The sequence below is a fragment of the Bos javanicus genome, chromosome 2 (assembly GCF_032452875.1).
Source record: "Bos javanicus breed banteng chromosome 2, ARS-OSU_banteng_1.0, whole genome shotgun sequence".
NCBI lineage: Eukaryota > Metazoa > Chordata > Mammalia > Artiodactyla > Bovidae > Bos > Bos javanicus.
In genome coordinates, this window is record NC_083869.1 from 114,815,907 (window position 1) to 114,825,692 (window position 9,786).

The following is a 9,786-nucleotide window of genomic DNA, read 5'->3' on the forward strand; positions in this document are numbered from 1 at the left end:
AAGATAGTTGAACTGAGATTTAAAAGCTTCTATGTGTTCTGGATATTAATTTTTTTTTTTTTTTTTGGACAGGAAATAACATTTATTGGTGAGCATAATTAAAGAGGGGACAGCACTGATGCTCATGAGTGCAGGGCCCGGCCATTTGTCGAGGGGACCACGATTAGGGATGTATTTGACCCCACAGCCGTCTGGCATGAGCTGCTTTTCTGCCACCATGTTCTCAAATTCATCCGCGTTGAACTTGGTAAATCCCCACTTCTTAGAGATGTGGATCTTCTGGCGGCCAGGGAACTTGAGCTTGGCCCGGCGGAAGGCTTCAATCACATGTTCCTTGTTCTGCAGTTGGTGGGGATGGACATTATGACCTGGCCAATGTGGACCCTGGCCACTGTGCCCTGGGGCTTTCCAAAGGCACCGCGCATACCTGTCTGGAGTCTATCAGCTCCAGCGCAAGACATCATCTTGTTGATGTGGATGACATGGAAGGGGTGGAGACGTACTCGGATGTGAAAACCATCTTTGCCACAGCTTTTCACCATGTACTTGTTGGCATAAATACAGGCAGCCTCCAGGGCTTCAGAGGAGAGCTGCTCATACTCATCTGACACCATGTGGCCACAGAGTGGGAACTCATCCACTTTGGCCTTCTTACGCCCCAAGTCGAAGATGCGAATCTCAGCATCAGGGACACCTCGGCAGAAGCGCGGCTTTGGGTATGGCTTGTTCTTACAATACCGGTAACACCGGGCAGGGTGGCGGCACATGGCAACACCTGGATCTTCAATGGCGTGCCAAAGGGAAAGAGCTGGATATTAATTTCTTACCAGATATGTGATTTCAAATTTTTTTCCCATTCCATGGATTGCCTTTTTCCTCTGTCAACAGTGTCTTTGACGCATAAAAATTTTAAATTTTCATGCAGAAAAAAAAGAAATTTGCTAAATTTCATTTTAGCGTTGAATATGCTAAAATGAAATGACTTGAGTATGCTAAAATTAAATTTGCATGTTTCCATCATTTATAAAATTAAGTTGACCTGAAGAAAATAGATGATTTATGATTAATCATTAAGCATGGGGGGGAAAAAAGAAAATATAATTAACAATGTTCAATCATAAAGAAAATTCAAAAATGCGGATATCATTTTTTCCCACAAAATTGGCAAAAAAAATTTTTAAACCATAGTATGCTTTGTCACAAGCCTATATGGATAAAGAGACCCTCCTTTATAGCACTGGGAAGAATGGAAAGTATAACCTCATGGACAGTAGTTTAGTGCAACACAAATGCAATACATATCAAGCACTCTGTAGAAAGACTTTCCAAGGCACTGAGAAATTTTTCCAGTGAAGTATCTGAGGAAAACCTAGAATGTCCATACCAAGTTTTAATTATAATAATTTTCATCACAATATTATGATTATTTTGTGACAGAAACAAAATAAATAAATACCTAAAAGTAAATAGTAATACAGCTGTGTGATAGATAAACTACTATTGGTATCATTATAAAAAATTGATTCTGTAGAATGAGGATCAGCAAACTATGATCTACAAGCTAAATCTGATGCACTGCTTGTTTTTGTAGGTAAAGTTTTATTGGAACACATTGTACTTATGCATTTGTACATTGTGTGTGACTGCTTTCTCAGAGTTAAGTGATTGGGACAAAGACATTATTGCCTGTAAATCACAAAATACTTACCATTTGGCCCTTCACAGAAAGAGTATATTGATCTCTGCTATAGAAAAATTTACTTGATATGAGATAAGTTGCCAGTTATGCTTACAAACAGAAAAATTACAAAATGGTGTGCTTAGTATGAATCTTAGTATGGTTTTCAATGTGGATACATTTATTTAAATATTTTTGTATACATAGGTACTTATAAGCCCACGAAAAAATTAATAGTCATTATCCAAGAGAAATGGCATTTTGAGTAATTTTTTTTTCTTTTTTATTAAACTTCCTATCTTTTCCAAAATGTCTGCAATGAATATATGTATGTGTACATATAACCATATTTTTTATAATAAATGTTGTTAATCCAAAAATTGAATTGTTTGATTCTGAGCCAGTTGCTTTTAACCCCTCTGAGCTTCAGCTTTGGCCTCAGTTAATAATAGAACCTGAGCCACCAGAGAAGCTCATCATTAGCTAAGAGACAATAAAGTGCACATGAATGCTGGCACCTTAAAATACCAACACAGCATCAGTGGGGAGTTCTCATAAAGCTACTTAAAACAATAAAATTAACTCCAGAAATAGTACAAAGAAATATCCATATCTGACAGAGTAGCATCAAAGTAGACTTTCAGTTCAGTTTAGTTCAGTCGCTCAGTCATGTCTGAGTCTTTGCGACCCCATGAACTGAAGCAGACCAGGCTTCCCTGTCCATCACCAACTCCTGGAGCTTACTCAAATTCATGTCCATCGAGTCATTGATGCCATCCAACCATCTCATCCTCTGTCGTCCACTTCTCTTCCTGCCTTCAATCTTGCCCAACATCAGGGTCTTTTTCAAAGAGTCAGTTCTATGCATCAGGTGGCCAAAGTATTGGAGCTTCAGCTTCAGCATCAGTCCTTCCAATGAATATTCAGGATTCATTTCCTTTACAATTGACTGGTTTGAGCTCCTTGCAGTCCAAGGGACTCTCAAGAGTCTCTCCAATACCACAAGTCAAAAGCGTCAATTCTTTGTCACTCAGCTCTCTTTACAGTCCAGCTCTCACATCCATACATGACTACCGCAAAACTGATAAGTTTGACTAGATGGACCTTTGTTGGGAAAGTAATGTCCCTACTTTTTAGTACGCTGGCTAGGTTGGGCATAGCTTTTCTTCCAGGAGCGAGCATCCTTTAATGTCATGGCTACACTCAATATCTGCAGTGATTTTGGAGCCTAAAAAAAATAAAATCTCTCACTGTTTCCATTGTTTTCCCTATCTATTTGGTATGAAGTGATGGGACCAGATACCATGATCTTACTTTTCTGAATGTTGAGTTTTAAGCCATTTTTTCACTCTCCTCTTTCACTTTCACCAAGAGGCTCTTTAGTTCTTCTTTGCTTTCTGCCATAAGTGTGGTGTCATCTGCATATCTGAGGATATTGATGTTTCTCCTGGCAATCTTGCTTCCAGATTGTGCTTCATCCAACCTGGCATTTCACATGATGTACTCTGCATATAAGTTAAATAAGCAGGGTGACAATATACAGCCTTGATGTACTCCTTTCCTGATTTGGAACCAGTCTGTTGTTCCATGTCCAGTTCTAACTGCTGCTTCCTGACTTTCATATAGGTTTCCCAAGAGGCCGGTCAGGTGGTCTGGTATTTCCATCTCTTTCAGAATTTTCCACAGTTTGTTGTGATCCACACAGTCAAAGGCTTTGGCATAGTCAAAAAGCAGAAATAGATGTTTTTCTGGAACTCTCTTGCTTCTTTGGTGATCCAACGGATGTTGGCAATTTGATCTCTGGTTCCTCTGCCTTTTCTAAATCCAGCTTGAACATCTGGAAGTTCATGGTTCACGTACTCTTGAAGCCTGGTTTGGAGAATTTTGAACATTACTTTTCTAGTGTGTGAGATGAGTGCAATTATGTGGTAGTTTGAGCATTCTTTGGCATTGCCTTTCTTTGGGATTGGAATGAAAACTGACCTTTTCTAGTCCTGTGGCCACTGCCAAGTTTTCCAAATTTGCTGGCATATTGAGTGCACCACTTTAATAGCATCATCTTTTAGGATTTCAAAGAGCTCAACTGGAATCCCATCACCTCCACTAGCTTTGTTCATAGTGATGCTGCCTAGACCCACTTGACTTCCCATTCCAGGATGTCTGGCTCTAGGTGAGTGATCATACCATTATGGTTATCTGGATCATGAAGTTCTTTTTTGTATAGTTCTGTGTATTCTTGCCACCTCTTCTTAATATCTTCTGCTTCTGTTAGGTCCGTACCATTCCTGTCCTTTGTTATGCCGATCTTTACATGAAATGTTCCCTTGGTATCTCTAATTTTCTTGAAGAGATTTCTAGTCTTTCCCATTCTATTGTTTTCCTCTATCTCTTTATATTGATTGCTGAGGAAGGCTTTCTTATCTCTCCTTGCTATTATTTGGAACTGTGCATTCAAATGGCTATATCTTTCCTTTTCTCCTTTGCCTTTAGCTTCTCTTCTTTTCTCAGCTCTTCGTAAGGCCTACTCAGACAACCATTATGCCTTGTTGCATTTCTTTTTCTTGGAGATTGTCTTGATCACTGCCTCCTATATAATATCACGAACCTCTATCCATAGTTCCTCAGGAACTCTATCAGATCTAATCCTTTGAATCTATTGTCACACTCACTGTATAATCATAAAGAGCTTGATTTAGGTCATACCTGAATGGTCTAATGGTTTTCCCTACTTTCTTCAATTTAAGTCTGAATTTGGCAATAAGGAGTTCATGATCTGAACCACAGTCAGCTCCAGGTCTTGTTTTTGCTGACTAGAGCTTCTACATCTTTGGCTGCAAAGAATATAATCAATCTAATTTCAGTATTGACCATTTGGTGATGTCCACATGTAGTCTTCTCTTGTGTTGTTGGAAGAGGGTGTTTTCTATGACCAGTGTGTTCTCTTGGCAAAACTCTGTTAGCTTTTGACTTGCTTCATTTTGTACTCCAAGGCCAAATTTGCCTGTTACTCCAGGTGTTTCATGACTTCCTACTTTTGCATCCCAGTCTCCTATAATGAAAAAGACATCTTTTGGGGGTGTTAATTCTAGATGATCTTGTAGGTCTTCATAGAACCATTCAACCAGCTTCTTCACCATTACTGGTTGGGGCATAGACTTGGATTACTGTGAGATTGAATGGTTTGCCTTAGAAAATGAACAGAAATCATTCTGTTGTTTTTGAGATTGCATCCAAGTACTGCACTTCAGACTCTTTTGTTGATTCTGATGGCTACTCCATTTCTTCTAAGGGATTCTTGCCCACAGTAGTAGATATAATGGTCATTTGAGTTAAATTCACCCATTCCAGTCCATTTTAGTTCACTGATTCCTAAAATGTCAGTGTTCACTCTTGCCATCTCCTGTTTGACCACTTCCAATTTGCCTTGATTCATGGACCTAACATTCTAGGTTCCCATGCAATATTGTTCTTTTCAGCATCAGCCTTTATTTCCATCACCAGTCACACCCACAACTGGGTATTGTTTTTGCTTTGGCTCTATCTTTTCATTCTTTCTGGAGTTATTTCTCCACTGATCTCCAGTAGCATACTGGGCACCTCTTGACCTGGGGAGTTCATATTTAAGTGTCTTATCTTTTTGCCTTTTCATACTGTTCATGGGGTTCTCAAGGCAAGAATACTGAAGTGGTTTGCCATTCTCTTCTCCAGTGGACCACATTTTGTCAGAACTCTCCCCCATGACCCATCTGTCTTGGGTGGCCCTACATGGCATGGCTCATGGTTTCATTGAGTTAGACAAGGTTGTGGTTCACGTGATTACTTTGGACTGATTAAAGTGGACTTTAATTTTTACAAATAACCTCACTAGGGTAGATTGGAAGACTTTCTATAGGAATGGAGTTGTGCCTAATTCTGGTGAAAACTTTCAGGTGTTGTATTTAGGTGTGTCACAATATACTTATAAAATAGCTTATTTGGCTCAATGATTACAATAAGAATCCTAAAATCATAATCCATCTGTCTTTCAAAGTTAACTACAGTTGCATCAGGAAGGCACTTTTTCCTCTGCTGATCATTTATTTCATTAAAAACAAAGAATAGAATCCCTTAGTGAGAAAGTAGGATCTATTTTTGACTTTGTGTGCTAGGCAAACTCCATGAAAAACACCATAAAAGAGTGAGGTATGAAATGTTATTCCAGAATTCTTTGGTTGTTTTCTGTCATATATTTAGAGCAATAAATTTTGTTTTGTCTATTTTGAGGTTTGATTTCTCTCCTAGAATATATAGTATTTCATTAAACCAGTATGTGTTCATGGTTTCTTTTCATCTTTTTTTAAATATCCTCCTGTCATCAGCTTGCCCAGAAGCCTTTCCAGATAAGAATGCAAAGAGTATCTGAAAATAATAATAAAACCAGACCACATTCCTATGAACTGAAAAAACTTAGGAATGTGTAAATTATATAAATCGTGTGTTCCTGTTACACAGTTAAAATGATTGTCAGTGTCAGCTGTCTTTACATCAAAGTGGCCATTTTGATCTCTGCTAAGAACGAGCCCTATAATTATTTAGCACTGTCCAACTTTCTTAATGTCCACTCATTGCAGGTAACATCTATAGTTCCTTTTAGAAAAAAGTAAAGCAGCCAAGTTAGTTTTGTTTCTCTGACATGTTTATTAATATTTATATTAATACGCAAATGCATAGTACAATATTCAAAACTATTTTAAATCAATCACCAAATTACTAGGAGTTAAAGCAAAAACAACAGGATCACAAGTGTGTCAAAGTGCAAATGAGATGATGACGTGTATTATTTAAACTAAAGCTGATTTTGCAGGAAGCCAAAACCCCCTATTGATTTAATTAAAGAAAAGAAAAATACAGTCAATCCAGATGTCTGGCAACATAAAAACCAAATACGGGGATGATTGATTGAATCTTTGACATGACTTACCAGATGTTTTAGCCTCTTGGAGACAGATTAGAAAGAAAGGATTCGGGTGGGTTTCAAGTTTCGTCATTTCTCCCTGGGTACTCGGTGTGAATCTTCTTTGCTTCAACTTTAGCTAACTTTTCTTTCTAATCACTGCAGCCTCTGGTAACATTATCTCATATTTTCTTTCAGACTGAATCTTGGGAAATCTTGATCAAACAACAAATTGAGAACCAAGTGGTAATGTATAAACAATGTCATTTCCTTTCCCCCTAAATACATGGCTTCACGTGGTTTTATCTTCTGGAAAGATAACAAGGAATGCAGGACCCCAAGAGCAGAGCGGTGAGAAGCACTGAAGATAGTCAAAGACATTTGAAATCTAACAAGATCAGCTGAAATGATAGAAATTCTGAAAAGGTATTATTAGCATGATTCCTCTGCAGTGCAAACCTTCACTGTTCAGATTGCCCTGTGTTAAGACACTCATCTTTCCTGGTGGCTCAGATGGTGAAGAATCCTCCTGCAATGCAGGAGACCCTTTTTTGACCCCAGGAAGATTCCCTGGATAAGGGATTAGCTACCCATTCCAGTATTTTTTGCCTGGAGAATTCCACAGATAGAGGAGCCAGGCGGGCTACAGTCCATGGGGTAGCAAAGAGTCTGCCATGACTGAGGAACTAACACTTTCACTTTCAAGCCACTAATGAGTTGTTGGTGAGATAAGTTCTTTCTCAAAGGAAATAAATTACAGACTGATGATTGTGGTCAAGTGGTTGAGACCTTACCCTCCAATGCAGAGGAGGCAGGTTCAATCCCCATTCAGGGAACTAAAACCCCACATGCCTTGTGGCCAAAAAAAAACAAAACATAAAACAAAAACAATGTTGTGGCAAATTCAATTAAGGCTTTAAAAAAATGAATGGGTTCCTTCATCATGAGAATCTGCAGGTTTGCTTGAGCTATGAATTATGAAAACCCAGCTGTTGTTTTAAAGCAAACTGAATGGCAGAAGTCATTCTGGGTGTAGGCAAAAAAAGATTCCATTTTACATGCTATGATTTAAAAGAAACAAAGTAAGATGATTCCATTGTATCTTTACCTTTGGTCTGAATTTTCCACCCCTGAGACTTAAGTGATAATAAGGTTCATCTTTTACATCTGGAGTATTGGCTCAGTTGATTGGCTTAACAATTTTTTAAGAAATGCATTATCCTACCCATTTTTCATTGAGAAGTAAAGAGCTTTTCTAAGGACATAGTGAACAGTGACCCAGAACCCAGGTATTCTAAATCTGAGTCTTATGTAGTTCTGTGGTTGCCTCTGCAAAAGAGTTAGAAAAGAAATAATGTGACCATTAGGTCTAAAAAAGTACTTTGCAAAATGCACACCACAGAGCTGTATTCATCAGATTTGTCTGCTCATACACTGAACTTCAAAGAAGGTAAGAAACAAGACAAGCCCACTTGGAGCCCAAAAACTGTTATGTAATCTCACTTGAAGACAGAATTCCTAGAGCCAAACTTACTCATTACATCAAATATTCTAAAAGATGAATTTTTTAATATTTTCTTTTCCCCCCAAAAAGCTAAATTTAAGGCATCTCTTCTCTATCTGAATTTTCTAAAAGTGTTACTATCTAATTCTGCTTCCATGTTTCAGTATGACTTTGATTCTTAGGGGCCATGTCATCTGAAGATATCTTTTCGTGTTCAAAATGATATTACAAAGAGTAATAACAACATAAAAGGCATTGATATGCAGCCTGCAAGTTCTTCTGCCTGTTGTTGTTGAGTCACTAAGTCATGTCCAACTCTGCGACCCCATGAACTGCAGCACACCAGGCTTCTCTGTCCCTCACTATCTCCCTGAGTTTGCTCAAACTCACGTCCATTGAGTCACTGATATAATCCAACCATCTCATCTGTTGCCCCTCTTCCCCTCAATTTTTCCAAGCATCAGGGTTTTTCCAATAAGTCGGCTCTTCACCTCAGGTGGCCCAAGTGTTGGAGCTTCAGCTTCAGCATCAGTCCTTCCAATGAATATCAGGATTAACTGGTTTGATCTCCTTGCTGTTCAAGGGACTCTCAAGAGTCTTCTCCAACACCGCAGTTCGAAAGCATCAGTTCTTAGGCTCTCTGCCTTCTTCTGCCTGGTAGTGTTGGTGGTTTAGTCCCTGAGTTGTGTCTGACTCTTGCGACCCCATGAACTGTAGTTTGCCAGGCTGCTCTGTCCATGGGATTCTCCAGGCAAGAATACTAGAGTGAGTTGCCATTTCCTTCTCCAGGGGATCTTCCCAACCCAGGAATCAAACCCAGGTCTCCTGCATTGCAGGCAGATTCTTTACCAACTGAGCTACAAGGGAAGCCCCTTCTGGCCTGAGAAGGTCCCAAATCCCAGTGCTGTACTGTTGATTTTAATCTGCTTTCTCCATTAACCTTTCTCTTAACCCCTGTAATTTCCACTGGTGCCAAACTTCTCAGATTCTTCAGCCACAATCAATTTGCCTCAATAGTCATCACCAGCTCCAAAGCTTTGAGAAGAAAAAATGTTGTCCTAGTGAACACCTTTCGTTACTCAGCATCTTCCTGTTTAGCAGCTACTGCTCTTCCACTAGGCTGGGCTGTTAATGATTTTATTCAACTCATTTTGACTCATGTCTCCTGGCATAAGGTTGAGCACCTGGCCCAAGGTCAACCAATCAGAGAGCACTATCTCTCAAGTAAAGCAATTGCTTGTGACAAGAAATTTGATCCAACCTGGGCCAGTGAGTGTCAACCCAAGGGCTTTTGCTGGCACTATCAGAGAAAGAGTGTCTCTTTCCTTTGATATTAATATCTGCAAAACCAATAAAACTCCCCGTGGAAATCCTGCCCAAGGAAAAGCCAACATTGATGGAAACAGAGCTCAAGATAGACAAGAGCAATCATCTGATCTTCCAGCCCAGCTGTCCCTGAAAGACGCCACCACCACTTTTGACTCCTCTGTTACACAAAGCCATGAACTCTTTTTGGTTTTGTTTGTCTGTTGTGCTTGTTACTATATGAGTTGGGTTTTAGATGCTCATCACCAAGAGTTCTGTCCTACACAATCTTCAGCCTAACCTGTAAACATCCCTTGCTTTTAAAGGTTTAAATTGCAGTGTGGCTGACCTTGCTTTTAAAATAAA

General features: G+C 39.2%; 1 pseudogene; it reads right to left on the bottom strand.

Annotated features, from left to right (window-relative positions):
• Positions 1-205: 205 nt before the first annotated feature.
• Positions 206-811, bottom strand: LOC133229858 (large ribosomal subunit protein uL16-like; annotated as a pseudogene).
• Positions 812-9,786: the final 8,975 nt, after the last annotated feature.